Here is a 7,114-nt window from a genome sequence, read left to right as displayed (position 1 = left end):
AAAACAGAGTGGATACTGCAGGGCACCGAAGCAGAGTGGGCACCTGAGAAGTCAGTGGGCACCAAACACCGGGATTTGTGAGCATTAGGCTTATTTTATTACGCATCCTAAAGAAGTATGTCTCTATTTATCTATATATCTATCTGTCTAATCGCTATGACTGCATATTCTTAATTTCTTTGGAACGGTTTGTGTTATTATGAGAATATCTAAATTAGAGGAGAACCCCTACGATCGGCTTTTGGCTGAGGAACTTAACCTGTTTGGCACATGAGAAACTAACATATGTAATTAGGAAGAAACCTGCAGTATTCTATAAGATATGGGAGAAGTTCTTGGACTTCATTAAGCGAGGTGATATTGAAGAGGCTTTGGATGTATAGTGGTTAATTGGAGTAGTCAGCTGTGGGGTGGGTGTAGGGAACTGTGACGGATATTGTGTATTTGTTTGGTTAACTGTATGATGTGTTTTATTTTCGTTTTATCATTATTTATTTATTTTTGTGTTCTGTATTTATTATTGTCAAAACATTTCGTGATAATATTTTATTTGTATTTGTGCTGCCATGGGGATGTGGGGGGGGGGAAATATCTGTCAATTGTTTTGAAAATACTTCTTTGTACTGTAAAAGAAATCAATAAACATATGTTTAAAAAAAAATAGAGGAGAAAAGGTTAAACCCAATTGAAACTTATAATGAGTGAATGGACAAAGACATTTGTAGTTCTGTGGTCTAAAATGCAGTTGCTAGGGTATAATAGGTGGTTGCTATGCCCCACCCATTGAAATGAATGGGGGAATTAAAAGTGAAATATCTCTAAAAACTAAAAGTACTAATTATTTCAAAAATAAGCCGACATGTACTAACTAGGCCTAACATTGTAGAGTTGGAACGGGGTGTCTTTCTAAAACGTGCATAATAGTGGCAATGATCTGCTCTTTTAGAAAAATAGTAAACATTTGTGCAAATCTTTTAATGTTTTAAAGTGAACATTTTTAACTCAAATCTTTGCTTCTGGGGGTCTGTGGCCAAATATACATTTTGGGGATCCTTGACATGAAAAAGTTTGAGAACCACTGATATAGCAACATCATTATTAATTACGTAGTAATGAAAATTGGAATTTGTCCAAAAATTGGAACTTTCTCATTGAGATAGAATGAGAACTTCCGCATTCCATTCAAGTTTATTATTCGTTAGCCTCATAGGAAAAATGCCTAAGTCATTTTTTGGCGAAATTGAGATTTCTGCATACAGGTGATCTCCTGGGGCTGCTGCATCGTTCTGGATCATCGCCTATGTCCTCAGCCAATCACAAAGCTCACAATCTTCAAAAATGATGATCTGCCTAAGTCACTTGTGTGATTTGAGCATTTTTACGTTGCCGCCTAACTCACTTTGTGTGACTTGGGCATTTTTACATTGCATACACAGCAAACAACAGTTACTCTAATAGACCCCCAGGTGTTTAGTATGGAGTTAACATTACTCTAACAGACCCCCAGGTGTTTAGTATGGAGTTAACATTACTCTAATAGACCCCCAGGTGTTTAGTATGGAGTTAACATTACTCTAATAGACCCCCAGGTGTTCTGTATGGAGTTAACATTACTCTAATAGACCCCAGGTGTTTAGTATGGAGTTAACATCACTCTAATAGACCCCCAGGTGTTTAGTATGTAGTTAACATTACTCTAACAGACCCCCAGGTGTTTAGTATGGAGTTAACATTACTCTAACAGACCCCCAGGTGTTTAGTATGGAGTTAACATCACTCTAATAGACCCCCAGGTGTTCTGTATGGAGTTAACATTACTCTAACAGACCCCCAGGTGTTTAGTATGGAGTTAACATCACTCTAATAGACCCCCAGGTGTTTAGTATGGAGTTAACATCACTCTAATAGACCCCCAGGTGTTTAGTATGGAGTTAACATCACTCTAATAGACCCCCAGGTGTTCTGTATGGAGTTAACATTACTCTAACAGACCCCCAGGTGTTTAGTATGGAGTTAACATTACTCTAACAGACCCCCAGGTGTTTAGTATGAAGTTAACATTACTCTAATAGACCCCCAGGTGTTCTGTATGGAGTTAACATTACTCTAACAGACCCCCAGGTGTTTAGTATGGAGTTAACATCACTCTAATAGACCCCCAGGTGTTTAGTATGGAGTTAACATCACTCTAATAGACCCCCAGGTGTTCTGTATGGAGTTAACATTACTCTAACAGACCCCCAGGTGTTTAGTATGGAGTTAACATTACTCTAACAGACCCCCAGGTGTTTAGTATGGAGTTAACATCACTCTAATAGACCCCCAGGTGTTCTGTATGGAGTTAACATTACTCTAACAGACCCCAAGGTGTTTAGTATGGAGTTAACATTACTCTAATAGACCCCCAGGTGTTTAGTATGGAGTTAACATCACTCTAATAGACCCCCAGGTGTTCTGTATGGAGTTAACATTACTCTAACAGACCCCCAGGTGTTTAGTATGGAGTTAACATTACTCTAATAGACCCCCAGGTGTTTAGTATGGAGTTAACATCACTCTAATAGACCCCCAGGTGTTCTGTATGGAGTTAACATTACTCTAATAGACCCCCAGGTGTTCTGTATGGAGTTAACATTACTCTAACAGACCCCCAGGTGTTTAGTATGGAGTTAACATCACTCTAATATACCCCCAGGTGTTCTGTATGGAGTTAACATTACTCTAACAGACCCCCAGGTGTTTAGTATGGAGTTAACATCACTCTAATAGACCCCCAGGTGTTCTGTATGGAGTTAACATTACTCTAACAGACCCCCAGGTGTTTAGTATGGAGTTAACATTACTCTAATAGACCCCCAGGTGTTTAGTATGGAGTTAACATTACTCTAATAGACCCCCAGGTGTTCTGTATGGAGTTAACATTACTCTAACAGACCCCCAGGTGTTTAGTATGGAGTTAACATTACTCTAATAGACCCCCAGGTGTTTAGTATGGAGTTAACATCACTCTAATAGACCCCCAGGTGTTTAGTATGGAGTTAACATCACTCTAATAGACCCCCAGGTGTTTAGTATGGAGTTAACATCACTCTAATAGACCCCCAGGTGTTTAGTATGGAGTTAACATCACTCTAATAGACCCCCAGGTGTTTAGTATGGAGTTAACATTACTCTAATAGACCCCCAGGTGTTTAGTATGGAGTTAACATTACTCTAATAGACCCCCAGGTGTTTAGTATGGTAACATCACTCTAATAGACCCCCAGGTGTTTAGTATGGAGTTAACATTACTCTAATAGACCCCCAGGTGTTTAGTATGGAGTTAACATCACTCTAATAGACCCCCAGGTGTTCTGTATGGAGTTAACATTACTCTAACAGACCCCCAGGTGTTTAGTATGGAGTTAACATTACTCTAATAGACCCCCAGGTGTTTAGTATGGAGTTAACATCACTCTAATAGACCCCCAGGTGTTCTGTATGGAGTTAACATTACTCTAATAGACCCCCAGGTGTTCTGTATGGAGTTAACATTACTCTAACAGACCCCCAGGTGTTTAGTATGGAGTTAACATCACTCTAATATACCCCCAGGTGTTCTGTATGGAGTTAACATTACTCTAACAGACCCCCAGGTGTTTAGTATGGAGTTAACATCACTCTAATAGACCCCCAGGTGTTCTGTATGGAGTTAACATTACTCTAACAGACCCCCAGGTGTTTAGTATGGAGTTAACATTACTCTAATAGACCCCCAGGTGTTTAGTATGGAGTTAACATTACTCTAATAGACCCCCAGGTGTTCTGTATGGAGTTAACATTACTCTAACAGACCCCCAGGTGTTTAGTATGGAGTTAACATTACTCTAATAGACCCCCAGGTGTTTAGTATGGAGTTAACATCACTCTAATAGACCCCCAGGTGTTCTGTATGGAGTTAACATTACTCTAACAGACCCCCAGGTGTTTAGTATGGAGTTAACATTACTCTAATAGACCCCCAGGTGTTTAGTATGGAGTTAACATCACTCTAATAGACCCCCAGGTGTTTAGTATGGAGTTAACATCACTCTAATAGACCCCCAGGTGTTTAGTATGGAGTTAACATCACTCTAATAGACCCCCAGGTGTTTAGTATGGAGTTAACATCACTCTAATAGACCCCCAGGTGTTTAGTATGGAGTTAACATTACTCTAATAGACCCCCAGGTGTTTAGTATGGAGTTAACATTACTCTAATAGACCCCCAGGTGTTTAGTATGGTAACATCACTCTAATAGACCCCCAGGTGTTTAGTATGGAGTTAACATCACTCTAATAGACCCCCAGGTGTTTAGTATGGAGTTAACATCACTCTAATAGACCCCCAGGTGTTTAGTATGGAGTTAACATTACTCTAATAGACCCCCAGGTGTTTAGTATGGAGTTAACATCACTCTAATAGACCCCCAGGTGTTTAGTAGACATGTATTAAAAAATGCCTAAGTCACAGATTATTTTCTTGAAAATGGCCTAAGTCACTTTTTTTTGTTATGGAATGACTGTCATGTTTATCTTTTTGTAAAAAACATTTTGTTAACCCCTCAGGAAGCCAGTGTAAAAATCTGCATTAAAAACTCTTACATACTTGCGAGAAAATGTGTTTTTCCTTATTATCCGAAAATCATAAAAAATGACTTATGCATTTATCCTATTAGGCTAACGTATTATTATTATTATTATTAGGTGAGCACTCTTCCACTCATTAATGCTGATCATGAACAGCTGGGGGACCAGCAGCAAGCCTTAAAACTGCTGAGGGCCAGCCAGTCAACTCTTCCTCAGCACTACTAACTGGTAATGGTGGCAGCAATGGGAAGCATTTTCAATCTTGTTCTAGTTGCACTGGCTCTTTGATTTTCCCAAGGTAAAATCTTTTTGTTTAATGTGCATTTATTAAATTGTCTGTTGCAGCTTCATAGTGAGACTGACTAAACACATTTCGACCCCGAAATGTTATTCTGACCTAATAGTAGTCTACAGACAGTAAATGTTTTGCTCCGAGCAGGGAGACAAAACCAGTGTCTAATAATCCTGAAGGGCATTATTTTTCAACGCTGGCCTACATTATTCATTGCTTAACGTACTCTTGCATTTTAATCACTTAAACAAAGTTACATGGTGGCTGTTGTGCATAGCCTATACTCTATGGGCATTGAAGCCAATCATCCCCACTGCAGCAGTCTTGGTTCTTTAGTTAATATGCTTTGTGTCAGGTCAGAGCTACTAACTTAATTTGGTAATTTCCCTGTGAAGAAATGTATTTAAACTCAGAATCTTATGCCAACAGGATTCCGTTTCATGAGTCTGCCTGACAACCCCAGTTTGAATGACAATGCCATACCCAACATGACCTATACCTACATAGCAACATGATGAACAACATGAGTGTCAGGAAGGAAATGGAAATGGCTGACGGCGGCAACATGAACCAACGCTGGAAATATGACTATGACAGCAACTTACTTGATCAAGATGTGGTCAATAATCCTTAATATGTCTATTGGTTTTAATTAAAGCTTTTAAAATTATCATTAAGGGTCCTCTTCTTTCCCTATGCTGACTAAACTTGAGACAATTTACCAAATGTGGGTTCAAGCTATCCTGGTTAACCATTCTCCCTTGAAAAGAGTCATATTTGAGGTCGAGTAATCTTTAAACTTCCATGCAGTTTACCACTTAGACCCTCAATACGTTATTATGAAATGGTTAGCAAGTATGTACTGCATTTCCCCCCCCCCCCCTCCACATGAAGGTGTGTGCATGATGTGCATCAATCCTCGTCATTGTAGTTTGGGAAAATTAGCGAAATGTGTGGCAAATCTGCAAAAAAAAGAAGCTTACCCTAGCTTTCATAAAGGTCTATCATTTCTCATGATTCGGCCATAGCCACTTGCCCAAATGTACCATCACTGCTATGGCTGTTTTTAGTTGTGTTCTTCGTGCAAAACTAATGCTTGCAATTGCTTCAGAATCATCATCAATCATGAATAACCCCTAGTTTGGCTGCCATATTTTCTATATTGTCTATTTTCTATGCATTATATTATCTATTTACTACGTTTCTATATTATCTATTTACTATCGTTATAATGACCAGGCTTCAAGAGTCAAGTTCACTTATATGACGCCCATTTCCGTTATGTCAGCATATAGGGCGTAGACTAGGCGCCTCCCAGAACAGTCATGGCGCTTCCGTTTGTCAGTGACACTTTAGTGTGAGACGGGAGCAGTCGCTTGTTAAGGAGCGCTGCATGTCGCAATGAAAGGTTCGTTTTGTTATTTTGGTGTCATGTCATTCAGTTATTTGTCAACATTTAAGTTCCTCATTGCAAAACATTACAAGGTTTATTGATCGTTTTTGTTCATTATGTTTCTTTGCAGTCCTGGTTATGAAGTTCATGTTTGGTTCCTTTCCGCATGCCCTTTGAGCTATGGGCAGCCAGTGAGGTAAATAGCGTTTGTTTTGAGCATTTGTTTGTTACGCTATGATTTATTTCGTTATGTGTTTAATTTGGTACTCATGTTAATCATGATTTATTCTTTTGTGTGTTTCGTCACTCGTCAGTTTGACGTAGGCTTTTGGGCATAAAATAAAGCCTCCAGTATCAACAAACAAACTGCCTCGTTCATCGTTCACGACTTCAAGATCAAAGGGTGTGACAGTCAAACTCAGACTGCAAAGTCAAACTCAACGCCAAGTCGAACTCAACGCCACAGCCACAGACGACTTCACCCACGGCAGCCCGGGTCGCTCGTAAGCGACGGGGTCCAGCAGACGTCAGCCACCGCCAGCGGGCCCGCTGGGCCGTTGAGATCCGCGACGCGGCCGGCGTCACATCGGCTGTTGCCTGCCTGGTGAAATACGCTTATCCATACAGACTAAAGAGCCAGGCTTGATAAAGGACACGATCATTGTCGACTACGACAGGTAATCGCATACGCACACATGACACTTTATTCGTTCTGAAGGACAATTGAACTGTGCTGCTAAGTGCGAACCACAAGCCACTTTAAAGACATTTTTTGCACAAGGAAACTGAAGAAGGAAATCACATTACAAACAAACAGGTCT

Source organism: Protomyctophum parallelum, assembly GCF_964188405.1.
Source record: "Protomyctophum parallelum genome assembly, chromosome: 1".
NCBI lineage: Eukaryota > Metazoa > Chordata > Actinopteri > Myctophiformes > Myctophidae > Protomyctophum > Protomyctophum parallelum.
This window is presented reverse-complemented; position numbering follows the sequence as displayed.